General features: G+C 40.2%; 1 long non-coding RNA gene across 3 annotated transcripts in view; it reads left to right on the top strand.

The window, feature by feature from the left end:
- Positions 1 to 20,809, top strand: part of LOC107153391 — a 30,210-nt gene that overhangs the window by 2,489 nt on the left and 6,912 nt on the right. For 2 of the 3 annotated variants that reach the window (XR_007349240.1, XR_001504908.2), the window contains exons 2-3: positions 8,149 to 8,481; positions 19,407 to 19,667. This is a non-coding gene — a long non-coding RNA (uncharacterized LOC107153391). Of the gene's footprint in view, positions 1 to 1,194; positions 1,266 to 8,148; positions 8,482 to 19,406; positions 19,668 to 20,809 lie in introns of all 3 variants that reach the window. The other variant, XR_007349241.1, reaches the window with a different exon arrangement.

Raw genomic sequence — 20,809 nt, 5'->3', positions numbered from 1 at the left:
CTTAAGTCATTGGGATTACAACTGGGTACTACCATGACTGGCAGTATTTTCAGTTAAAAAAATATTGCTGGGTGTGGTGGCGCACGCCTGTAATCCCAGCAGCTGGGGAGGCTGAGGCAGGAGGGAAATGAATTTGAAGCTGGTCTCAGCAAAAGCGAGGTGCTAAGCAACTCAATGAGACCCTGTCTCTAAATAAAATTCAAAATAGGGCTGGGGATGTTGCTCAGTGGTAAAGTGCCCTTAAGTTTCAATCCCTGGTACCAAAAAAAAAAAAAAATTTTTTTTTTTCTTGAGCCAAGGTATATAAGTTTAGTGGCAGAGTGCTTGCCTAACATGAACAGGCCCTAGTTTAGATCCCTAACACTGCAAAAATAAAGAAACCAGACAAGGCTGTGACTGCTGAATTTACCTGCTTCCCTCCTGGGTTATCTTATACTTCATCTCTGCCTACTAGAGCATATGACCTTAGGGAGAAAGGTAACATATGGACAGAGCCTATTCTGTCATGATTGGACAGTTAGTTCACTTTCTCAAATCCTTCATCGTCCTCTCAAACAGGAAAGGAAAAGAGAAAGGGCTTATAAAAGCCAGTCTGAAAGTCACTAGGATGTACTGTGTAGTGGTTCAGAGTACAGATCCTGAGGTTGGGCACAGTGGTGCATGTCTATAATCCCAGTGACTCAGGAGGATGGCAGGTTTGAGACCAGTTTCAGCAATTTAGCAAAGTGAGACCCTGCCTCAAAAAAAAAAAAAAAAAAAAGTCAGATGGCTGAGGATGTAGCACTGTAAAGCACCCCTGGGTTTAATCCTTACTACCAGAGTATAGACCCTAGAACCAGAAAGCAACATCCTTAACCCTATGCTCAGACCTTCCATCTATTTTTTTTTATTTTTTATTTTTTTATTTTTTAGTTCTTGGCGGACACATCATCTTTGTATGTGGTGCTGAGGATCGAACCCGGGCCGCACGCATGCCAGGCGAGCGCGCTACCGCTTGAGCCACGTCTTCAGCCCCTCAGACCTTCCATCTAAAAACCTTTGGAAAATACAGCTTGGTGCCTTATTTCTTCTACTAAATGAAGATGAGTTCTTATACACCTACTGCTGAGTTCTTATATGGTTTAAATGAGATTAAGACAAGTCAAAGCACATTGAATGTGAAATATCTTAGTTACTATTACTGCTATTTAACAGATACTGGTTTTAACAAGAAACTTCTCTGGAATCTGTCCTGGGAAGGTGGGAGAAGTGTCAAAGCTTAACAGGTAAAGTGATTTTTCAATGGCTATGAACTGGAACATTTTCATAGACTCAAGATACTCCAAATCTCTGAACCATCTATTATGGATGAGTTGTTTGTAGAGAAGAGTTGTGGTTTCTTTCTTTTTTTTGGGGGGGGGGGCAGGTGTACTGGGGATTGAACTCAGGGACACTCAACCACTGAGCCACATCCCTAGCCGTATTTTGTATTTTATTTAGAAACAAGGTCTCACTGAGTTGCTTAGCACCTTGCTGTTGTTGAGGCTGGCTCTGAACCAAAGATCCTCCCGCCCCAGCCTCTCTGGAGCTGCTGGGATTACAGGCCTGCTTCACTGTGCCTGGCAAGAGGAGGTTTTTTTTTTTGTTGTTGTTGTTTTGTTTATTATGTTATTTGTTTGTTTGTTTTTTATGGTGCTGGGGATTGAACCCTCCCCCCCTCTCTCTTTAAATTTCAGTGCCTATAAATAATGTTTTATTGCCCATAGCTTTTATGTCACAGTAGCAGTTAAATAATCACAACAGAGACTATATGGCCTACAAAGTGTAAAATATTTACAGAACATTTTCCAATCCATGCTATATAATATTAGTAGAATAATGGCCAAGGATCACAGTTTAAATAATGTGAATTAAGATTTTCTGTATTTAACCTGGTAAGAATTAACTTTTTTTCTTTATTTTTATGTGGTGCTGAGGGTCAAACCCAGTGCCTCACATGTGCTAGGCAGGTGCTCTACTGCTGAGCCACAACCCCAACCCCAAGAATAAACTTTCAAAGAATGAATTAATTGGAATAAATGGAATTAAGCCAAAATAGGATTATACAGATCTCTAAGACAATATGATGTATGTATTATTTAAATTTGTTACACTGTGTACTGCTTGACATTTTTATGACTTTTGATTCCCAAATATTATGAGTCATTGGCAGAATGAGTATCTTCACAGAGAAAACTACTAATTTCAATATCTAAACAGTTAAAGAACCTCAGATTCTCTAATAAAAAGTATTCCTTGCACCCATGTAAAGGAGTTATAGAAATTAATAAGATTTAAAATTTCCGTAATAAGATTTTAAATGTCTGACATGTTTTAGGTTTAGCAGGGAAAGCTGTGTGGGAAACTAACTGGAAATCAAATATGTGAAATTAATGGGAAAATATAGAAGAACTGCATCAGTTAGCAGATCTTCCAGTAAGAAAAACCATGGCCTTGTGTTGGTCTTTTATTTTGTAATATATGAATTATGGAAGTAGGTCATCTTGCAAAAATGAAAGTAATTTATTTTAATAGAAAAGTTTTGATTGCTTTTTTTTTTAAGGCCGTACACAACATCAGTTTCCATAGCTCCTTTTGATTACAATAATACACTAACATACAAATAATGGATACCATATAGTACTTAGCATGAAACTGTCAATTTTTCATCCTCTTGCTTTTTTATTTAGAAGCCACAAACATTTAGAGTCAAAACATATGAACTGATATAAGATCTGCTGTTGTAATTGGTATAAAAGTCTGGGATAAGGCAGGTGCAAAGCTAATACAATGGGGTATACTGACTATTTCCTAGGACTATGTGTGTGTCAAACATGGAATCCATGCCTCTTGCATGACAGGCAAGCACCATACAAGCTTGTTCAATTTTCTTTTCTTTCTTTCTTCTTTTTTTTTTTTTTTTTTTTGTGTGTGTGTGTGTATGTGGTGCTGGGGATTGAACCCAGGGTCTTGTGCATGGAAGTAAGCAATCTACCAACTAAGCAATATCTCCAGCCCTCAATTTTCTTGATCCCTATAGAAAAGTGTACCTTTGAAGCAGCACCCATGTTTATTTTAAAAAGTGCACAACTGGGGTTGGGATTGTGGCTGAGTGGTAGAGCACTTGTCTAGCATGTGTGAGGCAGTGGGTTCCATTCTCAGCACCGCATATAAATAAAGGTCCATAAACAACTAAAAAAAAATTTGTTTTTAAAGACACAACTGCCAGGAAGGCTAATTTCAGAGCACTTTTCAGTTCTTTCAGAGCACTTTACTATGTTTTAAATCTTAGGAATTATGACACCCCCTTGAGCTTGCTTCTCACTTGCCTGAATTGGTTTCTTGTCCAATAAAAAACGCTGCTATGGCAGGACCTGGTGGATCACACCTGTAATCCCAGCTACTTAAGAGGCTGAGGCAGAAAAGATTGCAAATTTGAAGCCAGTATCAGCAAATTATGAGACCCTACCTCAGAATTTAAAGGTCTGGGGATGTTGCTGAGTTATAGAGTGCCTCTTGGTTCAATCCCCAGTACCATACATACAAAGATGCAGCTGTGCTAGATGTGGTGGTGCATTCTTGTAATCTCAGCTACTGAAGAGGCTGAGGCAAGAGGATTGAAAATTCGAGACCAGCTTCAGCAATTTAGCAAGACCTAGTCTGAAAATAAAAAATAAAAAGGGCTGGGGATGTTGCTTAGTATTAGAGCTGACTGTCTAGCATGTACAAGATCCTGAATTCAGTCTCCAGCACTGATAGTGGGCAGTGTTGGTAGAGTAGCTGTTCTTATTTTATTTTTTGTTGGGGATATGAGGATACAAATCCCTAGGCCTCCCACATGCTGAGCAAGCAATCTACTACTGACCTATGCCCCAGCCCCACAGAGTGACAGCCTTTGTCCATTTCTCCAGCAGGAAGGACTAGCAAATGAAGCTCCGGCTCGGATGTTAGTGAGCTAAATTCTAGATTTCCATTGGGTTATCAGTTTAAAAAGGAAAAAAAAAAAAATCCAGGTGCATGCCTTTAATCCCATTGACTCAAGAGGCTGAGGCAGGAGGATTGTAAATTCAAGGCCAGATTCAGCAATTTAGACCCTCACTCAAAATAAAAAATAAAAAGGGCTGGGAATGTAGCTCAGTGGTAAAGTGTCTATGGGTTCAATACCCAGTACAAAAAAAAAAAGTCATCAGTTTTTAAATTTTTTTAATATTTATATTTTAGTTATACACAATACCTTTATTTTGTTTATTTGTTTTTATGTGGTGCTGAGGATCAAACCCAGGGCCTCACACATGCTAGGCGAGCACTCTACTGCTTTTTTATTTAGAAGCCATAAACATTTAGAGTCAAAACATAACTGATATAAGATCTGCTATTGTAATTTGTATAAAAGTCTGAGATAAGGCAGACATACAAAGCTACAACCCCAGGCCAATTTTTTTTTTTTTTTTTTTAGTTTTTTAATTTGATCATAAATTTTTCTCACTGTATAGGTAGATGCCTTCACCTCTGTGGAGCGTCAAGAGAGTCAGAAAACTTCATTTGGATGAGAATTTGTTGGGTCAATTTGCAGCTTCTTTTTTTTCTCTGCCTGAATCGCATAACTTCCTTTTTTTGTTTTGTTTTGTTTTTGTTTCTTTCAGTGCTAGGATTTGAACAAGGGGCACTTTACCACTGAGCTACATCCCCAGCCCCTTTTAAATTTTGAGACAGGATCTTGCTCTATTTCCGAGGCTTGCCTTGAATTTAAAATCATTCTGCCTTAGCCTCCCAAATAGCTGGGATTACAGGCACGCACCACCAGGCCCTGCTAGTTATTTCTATTTAAAAACCAAACTATGGCCTGGCGTAATGGTAAACACCTGTAATCCCCGTGATTTAGGAGGTTGAGGCAGGAAGATCAAAGGTTTAATCCTTGGCACTACATACATGCATGCACGCACGCGCGCGCGCACACACACACACACACAATGGCATTTTTTAAAAATATTTTTTAGTTGTAGGTGGATGTAATATCTTTATTTCATTTTTATGTGGTGCTGAGGTTTGAACCCAGTGCCTCACATGTGCTAGGCGATCACTCTACCACTGAGCCACAACCCCAGCCTCCACAATGACATATTTTAAACACACAGAAAATACAGATATCATAATAAATTTAAGAGATTGACATTTTGCTCTATCTCGTATTTTTTGGACAAAGGATTACAAATAGGGACTGAGCTTGTAACTGAGGTAGAGCACTTGCCTACATGCTTGAGGGCCCTGATACAAATCCCCATCACTGCAAACAAACAAACACTAAAAACAAATATTACAGATAAACCAGTGCTCTACATTGATTTACAACTCTCTTAAATACATTACTGAAGGCCAGGGGTGTAGCTCAGTGGTACAGTACTTGCCAATCATTCACAAAGCCCTGGTTCGATCCCCTATATTGCAAAAATCAGAAAAACCCATCACTGAAGCCAAGCATGGCCAGGTATGGCATTACAGGCCTATAATCACAGCTACCTGGGAGACTGAGACAGGAAGATGACAGGTTTGAGGCCAGCCTGGGCAATTTAACCATACTTTGTCTCAAAAAAAGAGGGTTGAGGACATAACTTTCCTAATGTTCAAGAGTCCTTGGGTTCAATTTCTGGTAATAGAAAAAAAATCACAAACAAACCCATTACAGTAGGAGCCTGATAGTGGTGGTGGTGGGGTGTCAGATGAAGAGTGAGTATGCATGAGGTCTTTGACTTGAATCTCTAGCACCACAAAGGCATTACTGTAAATACAATTTCCAAAAAGAATTTATTTTCAGACAGGGTCTCAGTAACTATTACACAGTCTTGGCCTCAAACTTGTGATCCTCCTGCCTTAGCTTCAAGAGTAGCTGGGATTATTAGGCATTTGCCATTGTATCTGGCTCTAAATACAATTTCTCAGTGATGAAATATTCAAAATTTCAGAAAGAGTGTGAAGATAATGTCCAGTCATTGGGGGGAGTATAGAAATTTTAGCATCTGGGAAGTAACAGAATTTGTTCTCTGTTTACATAAATTTCTTTAAAGAATACTGCTTCCTAGCTGGGCGCAATGGCACACTATAATCCCAGCCACTCAGGAGGCTGAGGTAGGATGATCACAAGTTTGAGGCCAGTCTCAACAATTTAGCCAGACCCTGTCTCAAAAAAAAAAGGACTGGGGATACAGGGATATAGTTCAGTGGTAAAGCATCCCTAGGTTCAATCCCCAATCCCCAAAACAAAAAACAACTACAAACAACAACAACAACAACAAAAAAAAAAACCCAAAAAACCCTGTTTCCTGTAATGTAGTTTTTGTATGGGGGTGTGCAATGCCCTGACCCAGTTTTTAGACCCTGGCTAGAGGCCAGCTAGTTCTTCCTCTTGTGCTGCTGATTAAGTCCACACCCTCAACCATCTCCCTTATCAGGGCTTCTACACTATGGGCCATTATTCATGCACTATAATCATCCAGGGCCATGTACCAGACATCAGGGACAGCCCTGTGCCTCAAAGCCCCCGATGCTACTCAAATTGCCAATCCTCAAGATGTGTGCTCTAACCCTTTCCTTCCTGCAGAAACCACAACCCCTGAATGACCCTGTATGAAATACTGTGCTCTGCGCCAGGAACTGAGCACTGTAGCCTGTCCTTATCCATGGTTTTGCTTTCTGGGTTTCAGTTACCAGTGGCCAATTATGATCCTAAAATATTAAATGAAAAATTCCAGAAAAACTTATAAATTTTAAAATGTGCCATCTTCTGAGTAGTCTAATGAAATCTGGAACAATCTAGCTCTTTCCTTCCTAGGTCTTAAATCATCTAGTGTATCATCCGGTGTATCTCTTTATATGACAATCCTCCCTCCTCTGATGGCAAATACACAATATAATAAGATATTTGAGAGGGAGACCACATTCATATAATTTATTATATTGTTATGATTTATTATTATTGTCAATCTCTTACTGTGCCTAATTTATAATTAAACTTTATCATAGGTATATGTGTAAAAACAGTATATATATATATATATATTTCTGAGATTTTCAGAATCCACTGGAGATCTTGGAACATATCTCCTGCAGATAAGGGAAACTCTTATAAAACTCTTTCTGGTCTGTATCAGCATTGAGCCTTACCATAACTCATTCAAGGTGATGTTTGAAACAATTCCTCCCCTCTGCAGCTTCTATTTCATAACCACTGTGGCTGGATGAGTAGGAGGGAGCCTAGCCCTGAGGTCTCTGATGAGCTCCACATTCCCAATGGAGCACCAGCCATTAGCAGGGTTGGGAGAAAGGAGGCTGGCTGGTGAATAGTTCCTGAGCCTCACTCAACCTAGGAAACAGTACCAGAGGATAGAAGGTGAACCCAAGCCATGTAGATTCCAGGCCTTCCTCTGAGAGCTGACTATGTGTTAAGTACTTTGTTACCTAGGCTTTTGTCAGAAAGATATATCTATATCTATATATCTATATCTCCACTTGGCATTTATTAAGCAGAAATTAAGCCCTGCTAACATTTTTGTTTTGGCTACTTTATGAAAAAAGGGAATTGTAAATTTTATTCTGGAAAAATGGAACAACCTTGAGATCTTTATAATAATTCCATAATAATTAGTTGATTTTGAAGTTTTCTGACAATTTGTAACAAAAATGGAAAAAAGGTGGTACATAAACTAAAAGATCAGTTGAATAAAGAGGGTTGACTTGTGGGTGACAATGAGAGAGGGTAAAAAAGAAAGAAGGCATAGGGTTGAATGACGTCACCTGTGGACAAAGAATAAACCAAAGCCTTCCTCAAAAAACATAACTTGCACCCAGCGCAGTAACGCAGACTTGTAATCCAGTGATTTGTGGCAAGAGGCCAATTTCAAGGCCAGTCTCAAACTTAATGAGACTCCGACTTAAAAAAAAAAAGGGCTGGGTCTGTAGCTTGGTGGTAGAGGGACCCCTTTGTTCAATGTTCAATTCTATATATATATATATATATATATATATATATATATATATAACAAAACAAAAAACAAAACAACTCCAAAAAACAAATAAACATAACTTGCACCCTGAAATCGGGAGCCACTAACTTGCCTGCACTCCTGCTCTTCTCAGGGCATCCCCAGAAGCAGATCTCAGATTTGGCAGCTTGAGACCCGGCAAGTGTGGCTGCGCTAAACTACAAGCCCAGAATTCCCTTCCCCGGAGTTTCCGGCTGGGGAGGGGGCTGTCCGAGATTCTGGCCTGAGATTTGAAGGGCGGGACTCGCCTTTCCTTCTCCGTGAACTAACTGCAGCGGCTTTCGTGTTCACAACTGCGCCTTCTGCTTTTGGCTTTTCCCTTCATTACCACTCCAAGGCCAGGTGTGAGTGTTGCTTCGTGAAGAAGGCCCCGCCTTTTACAGGATACCCACATTGTCAAGGGCAGAGGCGACAGACGAGAACCCTGGTGAGTTCCAGCTTCTTCCTGCTGTCCCCCACTTCCCTTCCTGATGGTCCCTCAGTTGCCCAACGTCAAATCTCTGTAACAAATCATTGTACACCTTCCCTGATGGATCTGTTGCACTCTTTGGACCCTAACAGATATGCAGGATGTCACTACTGTTGTTAAGTAATTAAGTGTGTGTGCGTGTATGTGTATAATACTTATCTATTAGATATTATATATATCTATATCATACTTCAACAACTATGGGTTTAACGACATGAGTGAGGGTTTTTTTTTTTTTTTGTACGGGGGGATTGAACTCGGGTCCTTAACCACTGAACCACATCCCCAGCCTTTTAAAAAAATTTTTGAGACAGGTCTTGCTAAGTTGCTTAGGCCCTCACTGGGCTCACTAAGGCTGGCTTTGAACTTTGGGTCCAACTGTCTCTTGGGATTACAGGTATGTGCCACCACGCCTGGCTTATGACTGAGTTCTTGAGGCCATGCTGTTGAACACCCTGGGAAAGATAAATTTACTGATTAGATATGTGGTTAATCCTTGCTGCCTTTCTGAGATGTGGAAGGCTTCCGGTGATGAGGGAGAGATAATCTAGACCTTTTACAATAGTCTAGTATTCATTTTCCTGATTGATGTAACATGGTATTGTAAGTATATAATATGTAACTACAGACATTAAAAAGTTCTAGAAGGCTGCACCTAAAAATGTTAACAGTCTACCCTTCCCCTGTTCAGAATATTAGACAACTGACTTCTGTTATTCCAGCTCTTCTTCCTTCACTTTTCCCTCCAAATTCAGGGGCATCATTGCAGCAAACTCATTCGTAGGACATCTGGGTGCCTTCTTGAAATAGATTGTCTTTCTTGGCTCTTATAAGTCTCAATGGCTCCTTCCCAATGTCAGTTCCCCTCATCATTGGCAGAATCTGAGAAGCAGTGTACTTCTTAAAGAAGCAGTTTTTAAGCTTTTCTGTACAACTGTTTTAGAGATAATGGGGAAAAATGATACTAAGGACTATGAGTCATTGACTTTATTATGATTCATCAATTTATATATACTTCCATGTAGAAAGAACACTATTGGAAAATAACTGGTGTAGAAAACTAAAATCACAGATGTAAAAAAGAAAGGGCCAGGGATATAGCTTAGTGGTAGAGCACCTGTGCAAGGCCCTAGCACTTCAAAAATACATAAATAAGGGCTGAGGTTGTAGTTCAGTGGTAGAGCACTAGCACGTGTGAGGAACTGGGTTCAATCCTCAGCACTACACATAAATAAATAAAATAAAAGTCCATTGACAATTAGAAAAACTGTTTTAAAATACATAAATAAATATCTGTTACTTGTTCCTGGAACATATTTATTTTTGCACTTGGGAATAGACTGGTTAATATTCTAGACATTTTTGCAAACCAAATAATGAAACTCACTTTATACCCCTGCTCCACCCTTCTTTCCCTAGAAAGGAGGCAAAGGTCCTCTTAGGTGGTTACACAATATCTAGCTTTAGACAGTCTAATTTCCTTCCCCTGTCCCTCAGAACTAGGCATGGTATCTTTTCTTAAAAGATTTCACGCTGCAAGAAGGTGAATAGCTATGTGCACTTAAAGTATTTAATGTTTGTTTAATTATATCTGTAGGAATCTAAAAGCAATTTGAGAATTGTCTATGGAAAATGTAGATTCTGTTTCTGCTTCCAGAGCATGACTATTTCTACTCACATGCCTGGCAGCCATCTTCCCAGTGCTGTGTGGGACAAGATTTTTTTTTTTTTTTGGTACTCGGGATTGAACCCAGGGGTGCTTTATCACTGAGCTACACCTCCAGTCCTTATTTTTCATTTTTTGTTTTGGGACATGAAGTTCTTGAATATCTTGCTGATTTGGATCTTGGATTGCCAAGGCTGGCCTTCAACTTCTGACCTTCCTGCTTCAGCCTCCTGAATCACTGGGATTATAGGCCTGTATCACTACACCTCATTGGGACAAGATACTTACTAGTTCTTACAGTAAACCTGAGAGATGGGTAGTTTAATCTCAGTTTCACAGGTGAGGGAATTGTCTAATGTCATCTAGATAGGAATGGCAGATCTGAATTCCAGCTCTTCTTCTGAAATTTAGGTAAGACTGTCAAACCCTCAAGTCTGTGTTCCTCTTATTTATTTTTCATGTGCTGGGGGTTACATCAAAGACTTTGCCCATGCTAGGCAAGAGCTCTTCCACTGTGCTACAAACTATGTGTTCCTCTTAAATACTACTGGACTGCACCTGGACACCAACAAGCCTAGTTTTATAAGGCCCCAAATATGCACAGATTTTACTTACCATGATTTTGTCAAGTAACACTAGTTCCCCAACAATATAGTTCAAATTTTAGTTACTAAAATATACTAACTAGGCTAGGCATGGTGGCACAGTCCTATAATCCCAGAGGCTCGGGAGGCTGAGGCAGAGGATTACTAGTTTAAAGCCAGCCTCAGCAATGGCAAGGTGCTAAGCAACTCAGTAAGACCCTGTCTCTAAATAAAAATGTTGGAAGCTGATCCAAATTCATAAAGGAGTATAAGTATAGATAAGAATGTTCATTATGTATTATAAATTGTATGGTGAAAAGAAGAGGCAAATTTAAACTTTGGTTTATATGTATATAATATATCTTTTATATTATTATTAATATATTATAATATATAGTTATTAATATATTATAATAATGTTATTATTAATATATTAAGATACACAGTACTACAGAAATATTAGTTTTACTAATTTTTTCATTTCCTTATACATTTATAACAGACATGGAGGTTTTAATGTTTCAGCAAGTTTTTTGTGTGTATGCTATCCTGTTGATTTTTTTTTTTTTTTAATTTGGGATTTAACCCATGGGCAGTTTTTTTCTTTTCTTTTTTTTTTTTTGGTAGATGGACACAATACCTTTATTATTTATTTATATGTGGTGCTGAAGATTGAGCCCAGTGCCTCACATGTGCTAGGCAAGTGCTCTACAACTGAGCTATAACCCCAGCCCATCATGGACATTTTTACCCACTAAGCTACAACATCCCCATCCCAAGACCTTTTTTTTTTTTTTTTTTTAAGTTTTGAGACAGGGTTTTACTAAGTTGTTTAGGGCTTTGCTAAGTTGCTGAGGCTGGGCTTGAATTTGTGATCCTCCCGCCTCAGCCTCCTGAGTTGCTGTGTGCCACTGTGCTTGGATGGGTTTTGGGTATGGAACCCAGGACTTCACAAATGCTAGGCAAGTGCTATATCATAGAGCTACACCTTCAGGCTCTTGGCAAAAATTTTTGAAGGTTACAGAACAATCATAATTTTTCCTATTAATCAACAAGATTGCTTTGTACGGTTTCAGTTTACAAGTTTATTTTTACAGTCTTTTGCTAATATGCAAAGCAAGGACATAAACAAACATACACAGGACAAAGAATCAGTTTGCCTTCAGAGAAGAATCATTAGAATTGGACCCAAGCATCTGGTTTTCTTCTCTTACTTTTTTTTTTTTGTGATACCAGGGATTTAAATCAGCAGAATTCTAGAGATGAGTTACACATCCCTGGCACTCTCCTCAAGTTGATGAGGCTGGCCTTGAACTTGTTATCCTCCTGTTTCAGCCTGAGTCACAGGAATTATAGGCATGTGTATCTAGTTCTATTCTGGTTCTGTGCAGTCGTTTACTTCTTGGATTATTGTGGAAAAGTCATTTTTAACTTCCATGGCTGAATTTCCTCAACAGTGAAATAAGAGGTCTTTCTCTTCTGTCCTGGCTAGTCTGACTTCTGCCTTTGTCCTCTAAGATAGGACAAAATCACCTGATTCAATCTACAATGAATTCATGAATATTAAATATATAAATAAGTCTACTAAAATCTGTAAAAGCACTGAAAAACAATTTGGTATTTCCTGTAAATGTGATCTCTAAACTCATCATTTCCTATGGTGATGTTAGCTGAGTGTCATAAAGTTGGTTTTAGTTTCTCTTGACCACACCTGCCAGCAGCCCCATTTCCCTGACCTAGCTGCTGTCACTATGGCTCTTTGTGATGCCAAAATGCACTCTGGGCAACTGTGCCCCTTACAGGTATCTTTATGATTATAAAAAACTGAGCAAGCCAGGTGTGGTGGTGCATGCCTGTAATCCCAGCAGCTCCAGAAGCTGAGGCAGGAGGATCATAAATTCAAATTCAGCCTCAACAAAAGTGAGGCACTAACAACTCAGTGAGACCCTGTCTCTAAATAAAATACAAAATAGGGCTGAAGATGTGACTCAGTGGTCAGGTGCCCCTGAATTCAATCCCTGGTAACCTCCCCCCAAAAACCCCCAAAATTGAGTGATGTAGAAAGGTTAGTTTTTGCTCTATGTTTTAAGTATATTTATAAGGTCTGAAAATTTTCTCCAAGGACTAATAAATGAAATTAATTAATTATTTTAAAGCAGTTTATTTTAAAAAGTGGTTTATGCTGGGTGCAGTGGTGCATATCTATAATCCCAGCAATTTGGGATGCTGAGACAGGAAGATTACAAGTTTGAGGCCAGCCTCAGCAAATTATCAAAGCCCTCAGCAAGTTAGTGAGACCCTGTCTCAAAATGAAATAAAATAAAAAAGTAAATATACTGGGGATGTAACTCAATGGTGAAGTGCCCCTGGGTTAAATCCCCAGTATCAAAACAACAACAACAACAACAATACCTCCCCCTGGATTTATTTATTAATTCAACATTACTTGAACATCCTGTTAGGTATGGGACCAAGCTAGCCTCTCTGGATGTAGCAGTAACTAAATTAAACTTGGTCGGAACTTCCCCTTGATTACTGGTGAGCAACAAATTTACCTTTCTTAAATAAAACCGGAAATTTTCATTTAAAGTACATGTAAACCCCTATAGAAGAAAGCATTTCTCCCCCTGTTACTGGGAACGATCTTAGTGCCTTGCATCAGTGCTCTTAGTACTGAGCTACTATCCCCACCCACCTAGGAAAACATTTCTTTTTTTTTGGTACTGGGGATTGAACCCAGGGGTGCTTTACCATTGAGCTACATCCCCAGCCTTTTTAAATTTTTCTATTTTTATTTATTTTGTACTGGGGATTGAACCCAATGGTGCTTTTACCACTGAGCAACATCCCCAGCACTTTTTATATTTAATATTGAGACAGAGTCTTGCTAAGTTGTTTGGACCTCGATAAATTTCTGAGGCTGGCTTTGAACTGTAGATCTTCCTGCTTTAACTTCTTGAAGCAGGCATGCACCACTCTGCTTGGCTCTATCCTTTTTATTTTTTGAGACGGGGTCTTGCTAAGTAAGCAGAGCCTCCCTTATTTGCTGAGGCGGGCCTTGAACTTGCACTCCTCTTTCCTCAGCTTGCTGAATTGCTGGGGTTACAGGTGTGCACAACTTTGCTTGCCTAGGAAAAACATTTTTATTAGTGGGCAAATACTGAGAACTTATTGAGCATTTAATGGTATGGAAAATACAGAGAATTAAATTATTCTGCACTTACATTGAGAGGGCTTCCCACCAAGCTGAGGGATAAGTCAGATACTATGCCTTTTAAGGAAAGGAAAAAAAGTTTTAGGAGCCACATATAAGAAATGTTAAAAAAAAAAAAGGTTCTGTTACATCAGAGGGTAATGAAATGTACAAACTAATAGAAAAATAATACAACTCCAGTCTTTGTCTAAGATAAATGTATATTGAGCACCTGTTGCCTACACTATACTAAGAGTTGTAAGTAAAAACCAACCACACTTAAGCCATCAAGGGAAGAAAAGTCAGAGCTGACCTTCTTGATGCCTGGTAGCTTGCCTTCACCCTTTTGTCCTTGAGACCTGTTCACAAATGCTATATCCTTATAACAAACTGCTTTTAATTCTTAAGATGTTAGATCAGTGACCTCAATGTGAAATCATTATTTTTGGGTAAAATTTCATGGTTGACTAATAGAATTAGAGTAAGTTCTTGAAATTGGAGAGATAACATATTAGAAGGCCACATTTTCTTCTGTATATACAAGTAAAACTCCCTAAAGCAATAGGAAGCTTATTATGAAATAATTAGAATGATAAGCAAGACTTATCAGATAAAGGAATTCTAACCCTCCAGAATAAGTCAAGAAAGTCAATGGCTTAGAGCAGAGAGGGAGTCTGGGGCATCCTTTGTACAGTGGCATGTTGAGGATAGAGGGATTTCCAACCTTTTTTCCTTTAAGTCTGAAGTTGCTCAATGTGATACAGGGGGCTTTTAGTCACACAGGCCTGGTGAGAACTTGAAACATGGTTAGTGCCACTGAGTAACTTTGTAGTTACTTTTAAATTTTTCTAGCATTATTATTGGTGCTGGGGATTGAACCCAGGGCCTTGTGTATACTAAGCATGTGCTCTGGCATTGAATTACACCCCCAGGCATGCATATATGTGTGTGTGTGTGTGTGTGTATATGTATCCATATATATGTGTGCACAAATATATACATAGTATATGTACATATACAAACATATGTATGTATACACACATATATGCCTGGGGATATGGATATATATATACACACATACACACACACACACACTTTTATTTGGTACTAGGGATTGAACCCAGGGGCAATTTGTCACTGAGCTATATCCCCAGCCCTTTTGAATTTCTGTTTTGAGACAGGTTCTTGCTATGTTGTCCAGGTTGATCTTGAACTTGTGATCCTCCTGTGTCAGTCTCCTGAGTACTTGGTATTTCAGTAGTTGGTATTCTACTGCACCTAGCAAAGTTTACTATTTTAACCATTTTTAATTATACAGTTCAGGCCAGCCCTGGAGGTATACATCTGTAATCCCAGTGCCTGCAGCAGGAGGATTGCAAGTTCAAAGCCAGTGTCAACAATTTAGCGATTTAGCAAGGCCCTAAAGCAACTTAGACGCTATCTTTAAATAAAATATAAAAAAGGGCTGGTGAATGGCTCAGTTGCCCTGGGTTCAATCCGCAGTCAAAAAAAAAAGTGTACATATCAGGGGTGTAAACGACACACTGTCTTGAACTTTATGTTGTTGTGTAACCAATCACCAGAATGCTTTTTATCTTGTAAAACTGAAACTCCTCACATATTTAACAATGCCATATTTTCTCATCACCCAACTTCTGGCAACCATTTTATTTTGTCCCTATGAATTTGATTATTCTAGGTACCTCATAGAAGTGGAATCATATAGTATTATTCCTTTTGTGATTGCCTTAGTTCATTTAACATCATGCATAGAATTCATGCATGGTGTATTCCTATCAAAATTTCCTTCCTTTTTAAAGTAATATTCCATTTTGTGTATATATCACTTTGGACTTCCATCTTTTGACTATTGTGAATAATGCTATTATAAACATAGGTTTATGGGAGAGGAGGGGAGGAATAGGGGGGATAGGAAGGGCAGCAGAATAGAATAGACATTATGATTGATGTATGTACATTCCATGTATGTATTTTATGTCAAAATACATTCTGCTGTCATTTATGACTAAAAAAAATAAAAATAAATCGTATGGTTAAAAAAAAAAAAAAACATAGGTTTGCAAATATCTGTTTGAGTCCCCTACTGGATGAATAGTCAGTACTACTATTGCTAGATTATATGTAATTCTATTTTTAAATTAACTTTTTGCAGTGGTAGGGAATTGAATCCAGGATCTTACCCATGCTAGGTAAGCGCTCTACCACTGAGCTACATTCCCAAACTTTTTTTTGTACTAGGGATTGAACTCAGGGGTACTCAAACATTGCACAAAATCCCCAGTCCTATTTTGTATTTTATTTAGAGACAGGGTCTCACTGAGTTGCTTAGTGCCTCGAAATAGCCGAGGCTGCTTTGTACTCAGTATCCTCCTGTCTCAGCCTCCCAAGCCGCTGGGATTACAGGTGTGTGCCACTGCACCTGGCCCAAACTTTATTTTTTTTTTTAAATCTTTTTTTAGTTGTAGACGAACACACAATATCTTTATTTATTTATTTAATATTTTAGTTTTAGATGGACACAATATCTTTATTTATTTTTTTATTTTTATGTGGTGCTGAGGATCGAACCCAGTGTCTCACATATGCGAGGCAGGAGCTTTACCACTGAGCTACATCCCCAGCCCTAGCCCAAACTTTTAAATTTCACTTTGTGACGGTGTCTCATTAAGTTGCACAGGCTAGCCTCAAACATGCTGTCTTCTTCCCTCAGGAGAAGCTGAGAGTACAGGCATGTATTGCCACATCTGGTTTAATTTTAAATTTTTTTTTTTTTTTTTTTTTGTGGTACTGAGGATCAAACCTAGGGTCTCATGCATACTAGGCATTGATGTACCACTGAAGTACACACTCAACTCTACTTTTTACTTTTTGAGGATCCATCATAAGTGTTTTCCATAGTGTCTGCATCATTTTACATATTAAAATACTGAAATTAATTTCACCTGTTAATTTTATAAATGTGGCTAACGAGAAATTTAAAATTATATATATGAAGCTCATATCTTTCTGTTGAACAGCAGTGTTAGATATCCTCTACCCCCCCACAATGTAGAAAACTACCAAATTCCAGAAGACAAAAACTCCTCTCCCAAATCATACTTGCTACATGTTAAATAAACTCTCTACTTTTCTGATTGAACACAGGGATGCTTAACCACTGAGCTACATCCTCAGCCCCCACAATTTAAAAAAAATTTTTTTTGTAGTTGTAGATGGACAGCATGTGTTTGTTTTTGTATGAGGTGTTAAGGATTGAACCAAGTGCCTTACACTTGGTAGGCAAGCACTCTGCCATTGAGCCACAACCCCAGTTCCCCCAGCCCTTTTTATTTTTTGATTTTGAGACAGGGTCTTGCTGAGTTGCTTAGGTCCTCGTTAAATTGATGAGGCCATCTTTGAACTCGCAGTCCTCTTGCCTCAGCTTCCCAAGCTGTTGGGATTAAGGCATGCACCACTGAGCCTGGATTCCCAGTCCTTTTTATTTGAGACAGGTCTTGCTAAGTTGCCGAAACTGGCCTTGAACTGTGAACCCTGCCTCAGTCCTGTGATTATAGTTATATGCCACCACGTATGGCATATCCATCTTTTATTATAGGAAGAAACTTCTGTCCACTGTTACTGCAAAAGGCTGGACTATCCCATAGTGACTGATGTTAATACTTGTGTATCTTATTTTCTATGTTTTGTTGGTATGTCATGCCGCAGTCTGGGCACAAAATAACCGAGCCACCACAAAAGCCTTGTAGATTCAAACAGCAACTCTTTATTCCGGAACTCTCACCGGTACTCTACACACACTACCTGGGAAAATACTCCCTCCACGGAGCTCTGCGTACCAATTCTCTCAGAACCCCGCAAGAACTCCAAAGGAGTGGGCACCTGAGGCAGCAGGATACGCGGTAATCCTGAAGCCGCCCTATTCCCAGCAGGATCCACCCTAAACCCGGAGCCACCCTAATCCCTGAGCAGGGTCACCTTTCAAACCAAAATGCCATGCTTCATTCCTACTTGGCTATGGCTCTCAGCAATGTCAGAGCCCAATGCCTTCCCTTGCTGTGTTAATTCTCATGTTCCTGAAGAGATGTACTTACAAGGTTGAAAGAGACATCTTTCTACCTAGGTACAGTGGTACAAGCCTGTAATCCTAGCAATTCAGGAGGCTGAGGAGGAGGATCACAAGTTCAAGGTCAGCCTGGGCAATGTAGTGAATCCCTGTCTCAAAATAAATAAATAAAAAATAATCCCCACAACAAAAAAGAAAAAAAAAGTGACCTTCCTTCCTCTTTGATAATGCTGCCTTGCCACAACTTCTCCTACCCATTGGCATTTTTAATCCACTTACAGCTTGAGTGATTTCTACACTTTGAGTAACTGATGGCTGCATGTGTATTTGAGTGGGTATGGGGAGACTCAGGAGGGATTTCTGAAATGTCAGAGAAGAGTCAGAACCTGGAGATTGGGACTGGAGAGCTGTTGTGACTGACTCTATTTCTGTGATTTACACCAGGGTCACTCATGATGAAATAACCACCACCACCACCCTAGTGAAAAGTAAAAATAAGGCTCCTCCTTGGAGACTAACTTTTGCAAAAGATTTTTTTTCTTTTTTATTATTATTATTTATTTTTAATTTTTTTTAATGTTTATTTTTTAGTTTTCGGCGGACACAATATCTTTGTTTGTATGTGGTGCTGAGGATCGAACCCGGGCCGCGCGCTTTATGCGCGCTACCGCTTGAGCCACATCCCCAGCCCAACTTTATTATTATTTTTAACAGTGTTGCACTTGACTACATTTAGATGGAAAGGATGTTGGAGTAGGTGTGTTGCTGGAGATCATACTGTGACCTTACACATGCTAGGTAGGCAACACCACCACTTAGCTACACCCCATCCCCTCAAATATGATAAATCATGGTCTCTGATACAGTGTGCATTCACTTAACTCCTCAGGGAGGGCTGGGGAACTGTCTGCCTTGTTTAGAGCAAACACGCCATGTCTGAAGGTAGCCGAGACTTTAAACACATACAAATGGACGCTTTTCTCCAGGAGCAAAGGTACATCTACTGCCCCTGCATTTGTCCCTGAGAACCAGGCCAGAAGCCAGTCTTGCCTCCCATGGGAACCAGGTGTCACTTTTAGTCACCTGAGGGTACACAGCGAAGACCCAACTGTCTGTCTTCCCAAGACCTATGTTTCTCACTCCTCAACTCAAGTCATGCCCGTCCCGTCTCCGGACTTCTCCGTTTCCTTTCTTCCTTCCTAGGAAAGGGCGTTCATTTCCTTCTCTCATGAGGGTTTCAAATCAGGAGTCCTTCGGATGGACTCCCGTTCACTTCCACAGCGGTGCTCAGCCCGTAGTTAAGGTCTCAGGGGCGCTCTGCAGAGCCGGGTTCTCCTACCCGCCTTCCTTCTACAGACAAGCTCGCGCCTGCGCAGCCACTACCTTCTCTCGGGCTCGCCCGCTTCGAATGCGCTCTAGCCACGTAACAATGGCGCCACCGCAGCCCCACCTCCGCGCGTTGGCCGCTGAGGCCCCGCCTCGCCCGCTGTCCTTATGGCCTGAAGGCTGGACTTGGCCGCCTCCCTGATAAAGGGGGAGATCATGAGGGGCCAGCTCGCGGTCACGCCTGCAGTCGACAGTTGGATGGGGACGTGGGTCCACCGGCTTCTCTTCCAGGTATGCGGGATGTGGCACTCCGGCAACGCCGGAAGTGGTAAGGTTTCTAGAAGCTTCCCATCTGGTTCCGCCCCTCAGAAGCCCCGCCTCGCGCGCTGCTGGGGGTTTCCACGGTGATGGTAAACAAGCCTCGACTTCTTAGTCTCTGTCTGACAAGTCCTTGGAGTTCCGCATTCTAGGTGCTCCAAGGAATCACCCAGGGACCTGGTTTGAGAGCCGACACGTGGAGACTTAGTGCCCCAGGTGAAGGACATCCAGCGGGAGGTCCGAAGTCCAGGGCCGCACACCTGTGTTCTCCTGGGATTGGACCCAGTTGGAGTGGGACTGCCTGCTGGGATTTGAGGTTAGGGCTGGTCATGGCAGTAGGATTCCAGAGGATCTTTGGCTTAGTTAGAGCGCCTTCCCCTTAATCCTGCACAGACCAGAAAGGACCGGTTCTGAAGAATCTTTTCTCAGAGCCAGGATGTTGCATTCAGGGACTGACTGGTGGGCCTGAAGGGATTTGGAGGCACTAGAGAGCTGCTCTCATGTTAGGGTGCCCCTCACGGGTATTGAGTTGTGATGATAAAGGTTTTTTTTATTTCATCTTATTTTTTAGATAGTGGCAATTGAACTAGGTCACTTAGCCACTGAGCCACATCCCCAGACCTTTTTTTGTATTTTATTAGAGACGGAGACTTGCATAGAGCCTCGCTAAATTGTTGAGTGGCTTTGAACTTGCGATCCTCTTGCCGCAGCCTCTGGAGCCACTGGGATTAGCCACCGTGCCTGGCGTTTTAAGAAAATTTTTGAGGCAATACATTCATATATTTAAAGGTCAGAACTTGCACAAGACTATTTCTCAAAACTTCTTCCCACTTCTTGCTCCATTAGTAAATAGTTTTTCTCCAAAAACTTTATTTCTTTTTTATCATTATCTTTCCCCTGTACTTTTCGTTCATCAGCTTTACTAAATTAGTATACAGTATTTTGGTCTGAAATGTTTCCTCGTGGATTTCCTTTGCCTTCTGGTCTGGAAGCTGGGTGTGTATAGTGCAGTCATCTATTTGCCACCTCCCCTTCCACCCCGAATTATTTTTTTTCCCTAGTCATATCTTTAAATGCATTTTGCACTGATTTCTTTTGAAAATTCATTTGGAAAG

This window comes from Marmota marmota, unplaced genomic scaffold (genome assembly GCF_001458135.2).
Source record: "Marmota marmota marmota unplaced genomic scaffold, marMar, whole genome shotgun sequence".
Lineage (NCBI taxonomy): Eukaryota > Metazoa > Chordata > Mammalia > Rodentia > Sciuridae > Marmota > Marmota marmota.
The sequence above is the reverse complement of the archived record's forward strand: the minus strand, read 5'-3'. Positions and strand labels throughout refer to the sequence as shown.